General features: G+C 33.4%; 1 protein-coding gene across 1 annotated transcript in view; it reads left to right on the top strand.

The window, feature by feature from the left end:
• LOC112058229 (fibronectin type-III domain-containing protein 3a-like) overlaps positions 1-14,855 on the top strand; it is a 79,430-nt gene that overhangs the window by 16,449 nt on the left and 48,126 nt on the right. The window lies entirely within an intron of this gene.

The raw sequence follows: 14,855 nt of genomic DNA, 5'->3' as shown, positions 1-14,855 counted from the left end.
GATCGTCAGTCCATATTGTTATCATAATAACAATATGGACTGACGATCTTTTAGATTTTATAAGATCAAAGGTTTGGCCTCCGTCAATAACCTCTAATGTTTGAGACAATCTATAGACAGTTAGAAAGCCCTCAATATTACTATAGTAACAATTCTAGGTAAATCATGATTCATAATACACTTATAAAGCACCTTAAATATCAAATGAATGCTTAACAAGAAACTGTTAAATAACAATATTAAACAAAAAGGCTTGTCACGTTATATATAATGTGAAACACATTCCGGGAAGAATTTTGTTTTATCTAGGATGTTTAGAGAAATGTTATTAGAATATAATGACGATGCAACAGGAAGATAAACCACGGAAGCTATTGCTAGTGACGTTATGTGAAACAACGACACTATATTTTTTTTTTTATATTATTAAGTTGATTATAACCTACATAGCTAAGCAATAATAATAATTTATTAGCATTCTTATAGCTATTCATGGAAGTACATTTAATGATAATATCCAACATGTTCCACTTGTTAGTTGTTTGTTATAATAAAATGCGAGAGGCATTTTCCGCTTATGCATAACTAGCGGACGCCTGTGACTTCGTCCGCATGGAAAACACCGTTCAACGATGTGTAAAGCTTCTTCTTGAATCTTCTATTGAAGAAGAAGAATGAAAACCACATTAAAATCCCTAATACCTAAACGTATAAAGACGTCGCGTCGGAAACAAATTTGTTTTATACTATGTACCTGGTTTAAAATGTGATATTATGTATCACATATTAAACTCTACACAAGTATTATATCAAAAACAGACATAAACGTAGACTATAAAAAGAGAAACAAATGAATATAAATGAAATACATACAAAAACAACGAGACGCTTCAAAATATAAATATTGCAATTTTGGGACTTAGTATTTCATGTAAAATAACTTTATTAAACCTCAAGTATAGAAGAGAAGATGGTTGGAAGGAAAAACCCGTTCCTTTATGGAGACTAATAATGCTGCAGACGGAATGTAGGTCAGGCAAAGCATTAGTCGAGATCCTATTGTGAAAACATCTGGGAAATATTAGATGCGCGGAGATGTGTAGTAGATTGCACGTACCTCGTTATTAGAAGAACTAATACTCTGCAGGTAGGTAAAATGTTTATGGAAAATAGCGCTACAAATAGATTTCTCTCGATTCCAGCTTAAGCACTATGTTATGTGTTTGCTACCTTGTTTCCATTAAAAGTTTGGGGACTATTTTAGAAGATTACTCATAAATGTGTGATAATCCTTTAATAAGATGGACTTGTGTCTATTCTTTAATAAGATTGACTTGTCTCTTTAACGAACAATAACTCCAGCAATTGCCTGGATCATGCAGCAAAATGCTGAGCTGGTACCTTTTTCAAGGTTGTGCCAAACACGACAGTGTGGTGTTTGATGCTTCTACTACTTGAGTTTTGGTCTTGTCTTGCTCAGGTGGTTAAGGCATCGGACGCTGCAGTATTGTGGTGTGTGGCACAATTCTAAAATAAACATTTTTTCTTTCTTTCTTTCAATAAGTCTCCTAATGTAACTGTCTCTTCGAAGACTTTGGTGCGACATTTAAATGTTTTTATATTTCTGCTCAATATTCGCGATACGGTACCTATCTGAGATGAAGCTAAAACAGTAGCAATTCATTTGATGGAAGTCGGCTGTTACTCTTAATCTGTGTAGGCATAACAATTCTGAGAATGACTGTTACATGAATGCAAACAACACAATGGCGTCGCTTTTATTAAAGTACACTGGGTTCGTCCATTACTTCATGTCGGAGGAGCCCGCTCGTCGTAAGCCACTGGAAATGATTCTAGTTACGTCACTATTACATTGGAAGTATGATAAATCACACTGACTTTCACCACGTCGTTAATCTGTGATGTAGCCGAATGTGTTATTAGTAACGAATACAAAGATACAAAGTTGGTTGTACAAATGGGGGATAATTATGATGACATAAGCGGTCAATTATTAGATAACGGATTCCACATCTGGAGTTTTAAACTGCATAGATGCATGCCATGCTGTTAAATAGGCTAAAGATTTTGTGCAAATTATAAAGCTACATAATATATATTTTTTACAGATTCTGGTGTGGAAGTTTTGTTTTCATTAAATATTTTGATTTTTATAAGATCGGTATTTTTTATCTGAATCTTGCTCTAAAGTTTAATTTGTGGTCAGTGATTCTGAAGTGATGGTAATAGGTAACGTATTCATTAATGGTATAAGTTGCCCAAATAACTGTAATCTTATCAAATAACTAATTAGACAATTTAAATATGTGCTAGATGATTCATGTTCTGTTTGTATTTTTCAGGTACGTAGTTGTATACAAAGAACAGGGACGTGCCAGTTGCCACTTATAGGAGCCATCTTGTTTCACGGTAACATACAGGTTAGGTATTTTAAAATTTTCTTTTGCTCCTCTCAAGTGACATAATATATTGTTGTTGCCCAAATTCATCCTAACGATACATTATTTACGGAAATCTCTCTACATATATGTATAGCGGACCAATTGTTTTGAAGTTTTGTTTTAATTAAGTAAATAATAAAGATTCATCATCATCTCCTTTCCCTTATTCCACATAAGTGGGGCTGGCAAAATATGACAATCTTCTTCATTAATCATCAACTCAAGATAGAAATGGTCATAACAAGTAAATAATAAAGATTATTATACCTAACATTCCCTAGGCATATGCACAAAGTTTATAGAAATGGTTCGATTAAAGTTTAAAAATACTAAAGTCTTTTATCTGCCTTTGAAACAGGTTTCATGAACCTCGTTGTTAATAACTTTGCAATTACATTTAATACAGGAATGTAATCGATGTATACCCGGCAACAGTCAGTGTATAAACGCACTTTTATGAGGTATAAAATAAGAGTCATTGCTCGATGAGAAAGATCCTTGTAGACCTGTGTACTTAGCCTTCTATCTGAACAAATACCTTAATATACTTAGTATGTGGGTAAAGCAATATTTACAGTAAACCTTGATAAAATGGACTAATTATTGCCAAACATAATTCTTATATTATTTGGAAATCGAGAAAACATATTATTAAAAATATAGGAACGTCGTCTTTTCTCATACCAGACCCACGGAGACTTTGTACCCCAAATGCAGAAAATCTTATCAAAATTTTTGTACTTGATAAAGTAGATAAAAATCATAATTTCATAAAATAAAACAACGTTCATGTTAAAGGCTAATATGATTGTTTACTACACTATTTATTGGCTACACTGTAGTTAGTTTTGATCTGATTTTAATTAAGCAACTGCGCTTTCAATTCTTGTGAACAGGAACTTTCATCTAAAAAGTTAAGTTACGTGATACGTCTCAGCTAGACTAGTATTCTAGTTATGGAATACCGTTAGTAGCCGTTCACTGGTATTCAATAATCCGGTATTATGTAAAAGGCCGATGATTCACATACTCTATTAAGCTGTAGTGATATTATACTAATATGTTTTGAAACACAAAACCTACAATGTCGTAACTACTCGCAATAGATTGCGAACAAAAGAAAATGTTCATTTCAAAATAACTACAAAAGCGTTAGATGAATTTGTGGTCATTTTGAAATAAACATTGTGATACTTTTTGTTGACATACAAGATTTTCGAGCACATCTTATAACTTTATATGCCCTAGCTTTACTACTAACCTAATAACTTTGGAAAACGAAACATTGGGTGGACTACCTACATCTCTAAAGTCCTTTGATATCTGTTCATATACGTAATTTGATTTTAACAACTTATCAGGTAATACATAATTTAATACATTATACATTACTTCAACAGCTTTTTTAAATATCTGCAAACAATAAAATAGGTCCTAACTGCAAGTAGCCAGATTTAAGCGCGCTTTTTAACTCTCATTTTTGAAATAATGCTCGTTTTAATCGCTCTCTTCAGATTAATGTTCAATGAATTATGAATAATTAAAGGAAACATTATAAGCAAGCTTTATTTAAATATATTCATTGTAATCTATGAATAGCCTTATCAACGGTGACCACATTCTACTTATCTTCAGCTCTTTGACGTACTGTTGCCAATGAATCACGAGCAGCGGCCTTTTCTTCTAATGTTATAATGTAGATAATAATATAATTAGTTGGTTATTCAGTTTTGCTATACGAGGCGTGTGTAGGCCACGTGTCGCTTGGCCTTTATACTGTATAAATAACTACATAATTATTGTTAATATGAGATATAATCTTCGATCACTTATGGTCAGATACAATGTAAAGAAAATATTTCAATGAAGCTATAATTATTTAAAATGTGAGTCATATCTGTCTACCTGTTACATTTTTTATGAATTTTCGTTAGTTAAATCGACCTTGCAGGACGTAGTCACTTTTTGTTATGAGAATATGGTTTGGTGAAAAGTACCTACCTACGCAAGTTTCTGTGGTAGAAGTTTAAAAATCAACCAACTAGGTAAAACCTACTTGAAGAACTAATATCACGGGCTCCAGCTGGTTAACAATGTAGGTATAGGTACTCTTACTTCAACCTATATTTGCCTATGCCTATAGTCCGCCATATTGGATTTATCTATGACATGTGGAACGCTAAGCCAACGACATCTCATTTAGAATCGAATGACTACTTAGCACGAGTATCTACATTCTACATAGATGCAATTATTAACTGTAAAGATACAAACAATGCATCAATAGACAAAGAGTTTAAATCTCGTAGGTCGTTAGTTCAAACTCGAGTCATTTAGCTACTCGTAATTGCTGTACAAGGATTGGTCAATAGTCCTTGCTAAAGCTTTTAGTTCACTTGAATATACTAGGAATTATTATTGCTAATGAAATAATAACTACTATTTTTTATTCAGAAATGCCTAGGCTGCTTGCTATACAACTTAATACGTTACTTAGTAGTCGTAGAACGTAAAAGAACGATCTACGACGTTCGGTCCGCGGCCGCGGTCAACGACCAATTATTATAAATGGGGCCTTAGTTATTACATATCTATCTATTGCGTTAGTTTTATCTCGCTCGTGGACTATAAAATAGATGTAATGATCATATTATTACGTTCAAAAGCAATATTACTGTATGTTTTACTAACATTGTAGCTAATTGACAAATGAAGTACGTTATTTATGATCTTCTTTAGTAATTAGTTAGGTCCATATTTTAAACGGCAAGCGTTTTTCTGTAGAAACTGTACGCTTCTCTTTTTACTTTTTTACTTTTTGTTTCACGAGTATGTACATTAAATGTTAACTATTCCTTACCCTTATCCCACTTGTTAACTATTATCCTCATTATAATTATTTAATCTTATAAGCTATCTCAATTTAATCAAAGACTATTTTATATTATTCGTGAAGTACTATGAAAAACGCATGAGAATCCTTTTACATCTCCATTAAATTTCTGGTAATTAGGTATATTTAATGGAGTCATTCAGTTTCTGCGAGGAATTTATGAGTTGTGTGTAATGTGTTAGAATCAAGATCTAACTGACTAGTCAGAACAAAACAAATGTAGTACACAAATATTACAATTGTCTAATTTTACTGGTATGTTTGCTTTTGCATTGCGTAAAACATAGATTAATAATATTATGATTCGATTCGCCAACGTCGTCGCGTAACTGCATGTGTTTGTTCTTCCCACGGTGGCGATCTACTTAGGTCGATCGCAATGGCCTTAAAATCGAAACGAAGATAAGTCTTAAAGCTGCTAAATTACTCGTTTTATGTTATCTGAAAATTATTTAAATGCCGGTTGAAAAACGCGCTCTTTGCATCATATTAACACTCCCATTTTAACACTGAATCATGTAAAAACTATAAATTGAAAGCGCGATAAGAATATACAAAGAATTATTTAAAAGCCATTTGTTTTGGTTGGGTTAATAAGGAGTCAAGTTTTCAGTACATAAATTTAATGAGAAAAATGTACCTAAATATAATCAACAAAAATATAATTATTGCACGTTTAATGATATAAGATATAAGATTTAAAGGTCAATCGATTAAACAATCTTAATAGAGACGAACACTATAAAATCATCATGATTCAAATATCACGTGTAATTGAAGAATACTGTTGATTAGAGGACTCTTTGAATCATATTTGAATATATTTGGAGGCGCTATTTGAACTAGCAATTGAGATCCTTTATTATTAATAGAACAAAATTTGATTTATTTGCTTAAATGTGGGTTTAGATGAAAGTAGACAATACATATATTAACACAATAGAATCTCAATCATCCATCCAGGAGGCCTATATGGATTCATCTATCGATGGATCCGTCATCCATATAGAATCCTGTAGGGAATTCTGAAGCCGCCTACAGTGCTAACTACAGTTACAGCGTTACAGTGGTATCTAACGCATAGATATATATATGCTTTAGTTATCACAGTAAAGTATCTAAATAATAAATTGCTTTTTCATAATATCTGGCAGCGTAGTGTAAGTAACTTCGTTTCAATATAGTACGTACGGTACGGTAGTACTACTTACTTTGTCCTGAACCCCTTAGCCAGTGGCCCGTTCGTTCAATAAACAGATCTGTGCTTGTTGAATGTTGATACAGATTCTTTACAACTGCGCATCGCTTGTATTGTACCTATTTGTAATATTTACCAGAGTAGTTCCTACTGTATTTATATTTATAACCTATGTTAGCATCTAGAAGCATAGTATTACTATGCTTCTAGATGCTAACCAAATAAATATAGGTACTTAGCTTAGTAGGAATTCAACCGTTGTCTTGGACGAGTATTAATCCTTTGTGTTATCGGATTCTTTCATCCAAGAAATTCATTGTAGCAACCGTTGAAAAGTTGGTGGTGTTTCATCACCGTGCATCGTATGCTGTGTATGTCCTGTCCTGTCTGTCCCGGTTATTACTATTAATATGTTGTTGTCGTTACATATTAAAACATTATCAACCTAAGACCACTAACCAGATTCGGAACAGTGTGTGCATCTTTGCACCAAATCACTTCATGTAGGAGTGTAAAAGTAGGCTGATGATGATTATGATGATGAATAGGTAGCCTAATCCTTAGCTGTACCTAAGTTCTCTAGTTAAAATATGCATTTATTTTTGATAGTAACCAAAAATTTGTTGCGCATATTATACGTCTGCATCCATCATGCAAGATTGCACGCGACGCGCGTTAAAAAAATGCAATAAAATTTTTCGGCAAATATATTTTGCAGTTTTGATTTTGAACGCTACTTGAGCACACGTTATCTGACATCGCGTGATCGTTGATTTACTTGTTGAGAATGTGTACGTTTTTGTATGAAATCTGTTATACCTCGGCAAGATACTATCTGTAAGTACCGAGGTATATACAATAGGTTGCTTATCTCATCTTTCTTTTTGTGGATGCGAACGCTATTTTATTTATCGCAGTTTTCTGTAAATTCTGTACTCATGTTTTTTTCTAATGTTAACGTAATTTCATTACGTCTTGTAAGAAAAGTGTAGTTGAGCAATACGTAAAAAAAGGTATGTTGAAACTTAAAATTAACATGACATAATTAATATCATAAATTCTTTTTCGTTTCTGTGTTGTGGATATTAAGTCGTTCTACTGTTACAGTTATTAATTAGTAAAAAAACAATATTATAAGAGTTCTATGATGTACCAGTCTTTTCAAGACAAATGAGCCCAAACACGATGTGTATGTCTTGTTTAGTTTAAGAGTTCCTATGGGCACCTCTCATGGTACTATTGCATTGATAACAAAAATACTGAGGTAAACTTTTTAGTCTAATCAAATCAGGAAGTGGTTAAAATGTTGCTTCCAAGATTTGCCCTCAAACACTAGCAGAGTAAGTTTAAAAGGTTGTAAAAAGTTGAAAAAGATGTTTAACCAGTTTGATTATATTAATAGCTTATGTCTGTGACATAAATAAATGACATGCAGTCCCATTCACATTTGCGGAGACTTCAAAAGGTTTTGTGACCGAGAACAGCTGTTGTCGCGATGCGCGGGCCAAGCAATTACATTGGATTCTGAAACATTACTCAAAGAGAGCTGTGACAGCGTGTGCCAGATTTGTGCAACTGCATGTGGTCTTGGTTTTATCAACGTACAGTACCTACCATTATTGCTGCTTAGTTTTTAACCGACTTCAAAATGGAGGTTCTGTATCGGATATGGGTGTATGCTTTAAATGCTAAACAAAACAAACACAGACTGATCTGATGTGGATGAGGTTTGCGATAGCAAATTTATTATTTTTAAGGAAAATTTTAGCAGTTTAGTTTCATTGAAAAATCTCATATACTCGTACTAAAAACTGTACTAAGTATCTGTTTTACGTCCGGCGCTGAGCTTATGCGAAATTTTCCAAACTAAAATATTGTATTTTATGAACACATGTGCCTCAAAAGAAAATTAATAGCCACTTTCGAAAATTTGTCGCTTTAAATGTTACCAAGATGATTTGCATTTTGTGAAAGTAACCTAAAACATATGAGTAGGTATAATGACTTCTTATTTCTAGTAATGCAGTTTTTACGACTTACAATATACGTAACACGTGTTTTGTTTGATTAAGTTTCTAGTATAGAATTTTCTAACCGCGAACGTAACTGTTAACATGAAATTAACGTTAACACAAATACTTTACACACGAATTGTTGGAAATTGAATATTATAGAGTAACATCTTTGTGGATGCTCCGGTTTGGGAGTAAAACGCACCTAGATATTTGTGTGATAAATTTAAGTGACGTTCTCACTTGGATTTTTGCGGAAAATAACTAAATAACTCAATAATTATGTATTTAAGCTTGTAAAATAAATAAAATGACTTAATTACATAAATAATGTAATCCATATTTAAATTTTGACTAAAGGTCGTGTTTAGTATGCTAATTTCAACAATAAAGACTCGAATGCATTGTAATAAATTACCCAAATTGAAATAACACAGTGTGATCCTAAAGCAACATAAATCAGGGTCGTAATTAACATTGCTAGTGACATAATCATAATGCCAGAGGTGTCATTGTATAACGAGCTTAACAGCTAACGACTCAAATATAGAACTTCTGCAGTTTGAGTGAGATCACCCCAGATTACAAGATTGTCTGAATTAGGGGCATCTGTGATTGTTTCAGCAAATGTGCTCAGTTGAAAGACAATCGATTTCTGGCTTTAATAGGTATTCGTCAGTTGCATATTTTATAAATATATCTACCTAATTTAAATTTTATGACATCCTATTTTATGTCTTGAAAATTTTATTATTTACGCTTTTTTGATAAAACTCTACTTCAAAGGTTCGCAGATCGTAAATTTCGTCGATATCTAAATAAGTAATTTTCTTTACGGTTTCCAATATGTCATTATGCTATGCATGAGTATTGAAATGTTGTCAATATATTGAATAGCGAGATCGTTAACATAGAGTGTAAATGTGCTTACTAATTAAATAACACCTAAATCCTCTACAATCGATTTCCTCATGAAACCCAACAACTACGTCTCTTACGACATCAATAACTGTCGTCATCGGCAACTCAATCTGACGATTTCCGTGTAATTGACTTAAAAATAGAATTTTTACTGATTGGTTTGATTCACCTATGAATAGATTGACATCGGGGACTTGTTAGGAAGATGAACTATCATCAGTTTCTACAATGTTATGCGACCTATTGATCATCAAACAGCTACCAAAATATTAACGCATAAGTTGATTTAACTGCACAAATCAGTGAACCTTAATTTAACTAAAAGATACATAACGGATTTCAATAGTTATATTAAGGCTTTGTTCAAGTGAATTGGCTTATGATGATGGTTGTTGGCGTATAATTTAGGCGTGACAAGTTTTCTGTTTACACATACCTCGGATACGACGGATCAGATAACTTTATTGGCCCCTCTCTTTCATACATCGCCGATAAACAGATAGTCAGCTTTAAATAGATGTGTCTATCTCTATTGTAGCTGGACCCTGCTACGGTCCACGGCGCCGCGTACATGGTAATAGTATAATTAAGGGGCCGCCGAGCGATTGGAGATCGCACTCGAAACGTATGAGGTGTTGCGTGCGGCTTAATGAAATTCCTCCACGAACGCTGTTTAATCCTAAACGATGTTTAATGTTTGCAATAATTGACCGTGGCCGTGCATCTCGATGTCATCTCGAAGATGTTGCGTGAGCTTATCTTTATTTGCTAAATCATTTTAATTACGCACTATATCAATGTGTACTGGAGCTTACCTGTCTACTGTTTTAGCTTCTTCAGTTATGGGGAGTATAATTCGTTATAGTATCCTATTTTGGGTCTGTTCATGTCTTCGAAGTGCGAAAACTATAGTTTTTTTCTTAAGATCTTTATGAATATAAAGTTCTAAATCTATATCATGCCCAATGGTTATATAAATAAATAAATAAAATAAAAATCGTTTATTTCACTTTCTAAATTTACTTTATTTAATTGAAGTTAGTGCGAGTTTTGAACCTTCTTTTAGGAGTAGTAAAACTACTTCTGTATTAGAAGGCTTATATTATTCAATATGAAATGACAAGTGCAGTAAATATCCTGGATCTTATTAAAGATCTAAGTTAGGAAAGAGGAATAATGTGAATTCAAGAAATTAACATATTTAGATCTGTAAAATATCTCCCAATATGTATTCTTTTGTTATATCTCGAAGAAGCTACGTTTTTGATGAAAGCTCTTTTCGACACTTCCAATAGAATTAAAATTTAAAATAATATGATAATATTTAGAGAATGAATAATAAAATAGGGAAATTACAAGATAATTTCAGGTGGTGTAAAAACGGTTGTTGAACTAGTAACACAATCAAAAAAATATCAAGGGCCTTAATAATGTTTTGAATAGTTTTGAATCATCTCGTTAGTTGTTACCTCATTTTGCTAGGACAATGGTAGCAGTTCAAATCAACAAATAGACTGCGACAAACTCGTCGCGTGTCCGCCGAGGGCTTGTGAGTTGGCCGACGCGCCAGCCGTGTGAAATCTCAAGTGAATAATCTAGAGTTATTTCACGCCCTCATTCCAAGTCCATACGTTTGCAGAATAATTGTGTTGTGTAGTTTTCTCAACGATAGATTGTTGTTGAAACGCTTTAACAAGTTGCAGTTTTGTTAATGTAATGTTATTCTGATTAGCAGAGTACATTGTTATTTTGACATGATCATGTATAGTAAATATTGAAGTAGCTTTAATATACTACTTGTGAGTGATACCTGTAGATTCTGCTGCTTGTAAATCCTTGATATTGTCTACATTCCACTTTTGAAGACCTACCTACCTAACTCTATCTTTTGACTTTTTTTTTATCATCGGCTTATGTTATTTATGAATTTAATTTGTAGGTACTTCCCTACAACGATAGTGATGTGTAGTGGACATAAATGGGGTGATGTATCAGTGATTCATAAAGAGAGGTTTACGTTTCACTTTGTGAGCATTTTTGGAAAACTAAACATTATGCGGTTGCGGTTTCAATTTGCTGATGCGTTAGTCATCTAGTTGCGTAGCCTTATATAGACACGGTTTGTATTAAACAATCATCATCATCTTTTTAAACTACAGGGCCACCCATCACCCTGTTCCAACTGGCAGGCTTTGGGTTATACATAACGTTTGACTCTTGTAATGTAACGATCACTAGCAGACGTTGATGATAATGGTCAACATCGAAGGCTTCACGTGCAGAGGGGTATAACACCTCCAACTTTACAACACGGCCTTTGACGGCCCCACGGAGTGGATTTACAAAACTGGGTTTTGAGGTTTTCTTAATTGATCCAGATCTGACTGGTGGAATGCGTCCGCCTGGTGGAAGATAAGTTACCACCCTACCGGCAAAGATGTACCGTCAAGCGATTTCGCTTTCCGCAAGTAAGAAAAAAAAAACTCCAGGTTGAGAATTTTTACTGAAAATTTCTTGAATCAATATTTCAAAGCCCTTTCCAACTTAGGGTTTCTTGTGAACTGAAAGCACATAAGCTAACCACTGACCCAGCGAGTAAGTCGTCTAACGTATCCTTATATAGAAGAGGTTTGTATTAAATAAATAACACAGTGGTTTACGTGAGCTATTCGAAAAGTTGCAATTAAAAGGTTGGCAGCGGAGGCCGCAAGTTCCGCGTGGTGTCGCAACTCTGGCGAAGGCAGCCGCTCACCTCAGCGCGCGAGACGGCTGCGGGTCACATGTACCTTCTATTCCTTTCTAAAAAGCTTTCTACATGCATAAATTGTACATGGGTGCATTGCTCGTCAAGTGTTTTGAATTTTAAATTGTTTTTCACGTTAAAAGTTCAAAGGAAATGTTGTAGTAAACAATGCGCAGTAAAGTCTCGTAAGTACCTTGATGAGTTTACGCTTGCCTTCAAGGCTGTTCCCTGTCTCTCTGATCGCAGTATTTCAATATGTCCTACAATTTGTTTACAAATTATTGCTTCGATTTTGTTCACAAGTGCCCTTCATTGACCTAGAATACGAAAACACGTTAGGGAAGTTTTTCATACTGATATATACACAAAGTTCAAGACAACAAAATAAGAAATAAGTTTAGTAGATTCTTCTAATATAATGCATCTTCTTCTTGAATAAGTATGTCTAATGGCACGTATTACGCTAATCTCTATCTTTTGTAAATAAAACGAAACTCAACTTGATACAGCATTATTATCAGATTGTTGTCCCATTAAAGATACATCTTTATACTTATGACTATTTTACTAAATTCCAATAAGTTTATTTCAACTATTATAGATGATTTCCCCTCGGATTTCACAGCAACTACAAGGCGGATGTTTCGTTGCCTCTTTCTATACGCAACGGTTCAATTATCTAGTGTTGTCTGCTTCATGCATTCTACATCAACATTCCACAGCGGCGCGTCATACGTGAATCTGCTTTGATTCAGTTTGCAGACTACAATATCGTGGCACATAATATTGTTGTGGGTTACAAAAATTGTTATACTTTGATTTATCTAACCGTCGGTTGAAATGGAAAGTATTTTGTTACACAATGCCATTGTTTGTTAGAACTGTGATCATCTTGCATCATGCAATTTATCATCTCAATTTACAAGCTACAGATTTTATTTAATTGGCACTTTAGTACTCGATTGCAATGAAATTTTGTATTGATGTAATCGAATTCAAATTTCACGTGATGTCATAATGTTACAAAGCTACTATTTAACAACAAAAGTTATCTTTGAGTAAATCTTAATACGAATCAAAGGTATGAATATAATATAATTGTTCATGAAAAGTCTGTTTGAATCGACTCTACTGTCAGTTGCAAGAATGTTTCAATATTTTAATAATGAAGGCGTCGAGGTGCAAAGTAAGAGCATTACCCAACACGGGTGTCCATGAGGATTTTCCTTCCTACGGAAAAAAAGGAACAAAGTTATATACTCGTATATTCGTATTGTTATTTTATTTGTCCTAAAATTGACTGAATGCTAATAATTTCTCAATATATTCGGTCTGAATTTCTTAGTTGAGTTGGGACCCGCTTTTGATAGCGGTTGGCCGTGACCTTTAGACATTCGAAGTTGTCTTTGACTTATGAGTTGGTCTATCCGGGTTGGCGGCTGTCGCTATGATAAAAATTAAGGCGATGCAGGCGTAATTAATTAGTTTTAACTAGGTGTCTATACCTATACCTAACTTGCTACTAATATCCAAGGTGCGGTTTTATTATAATCAGTTGTTAAGAAACATGTTTTTCTCTCATACTGATAGTCGTAATAAAGCTTATTATTGCTTTGATTACCCTTTTATGTGTACTTGTTAATTGTGATTCATTTATTTATGCTTAAACGTTGCTAAGTGTAAATAAAAAGTTCCTAGATATGTTGTTCTCAGTGTTCTTCGTTAAAATGATGGTTTGTTTTGATTCGCCTGTTCACTAGAAGAGGCGAATCAATAATCACTAGATTATTTATAAACAAATTATATTTTACAATATAAAATGACCTCGTGTCTATTTTGACCTCCACCTTATTGAGAAACGCATATAGCATGTTTTAGCTTATATTATTCTCTTAAAATGGGTTTACAGCTTATAATGCACACTGACCACATAGCCAAAGAGTAATATAAACAAATAGTAGTAGTAGAGTATACAAACTTCTAGCAACAATAAAATAAATCAGGATGTTTAAAAATATCTTTAACAACAACTGTATTTGTTGCTAAAGCTCCAGGGGCTGGCGCCCAGCTAATTTGCACAAATAGGTATCAGTTTAGATTTAGCAAGGAAATGCTGCCGGCATTTAATACCATTCCACGCGAACATGATTTAAGTTTAGATTTGCTTAAGCTAGCGGGTTACCTAATGAAATTCGAAATAAGTCTCCGCATTTACTTCTAAAGTTCAGATTTTCTGGACCGCTAAGATTGGTTTTTGATAACGAAATTTCTGATGGCTGTTCAGTTTGGATTATTGATATACCTAGTTTAAGCATTGCTAAATATTTGTGGTGTTCATCATTCTGATAATCAGTTTACACTAATTCTCACATTTTTCATCTGTAAAAGATTTATGCTCATTATTTTGAGTTCAACAGGGCTTGCCTGTTGAACTAAAAAAAAACTAAAATGTATTCTCTTATAGACTTTAGTGAAATCAACGGTGCTTTTAAGATTTTCCAAATTATATATATATATAATTATATAATAATAATCATCACAAAATTTAAGAAATATTGTTTGTTAAGCGACTTCAAAAAATGATGATTTTTCTAATTTAACTTATTAATTTTAAATATTTAAAATA

This window comes from Bicyclus anynana, chromosome 3, assembly GCF_947172395.1.
Source record: "Bicyclus anynana chromosome 3, ilBicAnyn1.1, whole genome shotgun sequence".
Lineage (NCBI taxonomy): Eukaryota > Metazoa > Arthropoda > Insecta > Lepidoptera > Nymphalidae > Bicyclus > Bicyclus anynana.
Note: the sequence above shows the minus strand (reverse complement) of the source record. Positions and strands in the feature narration are given on the sequence as shown.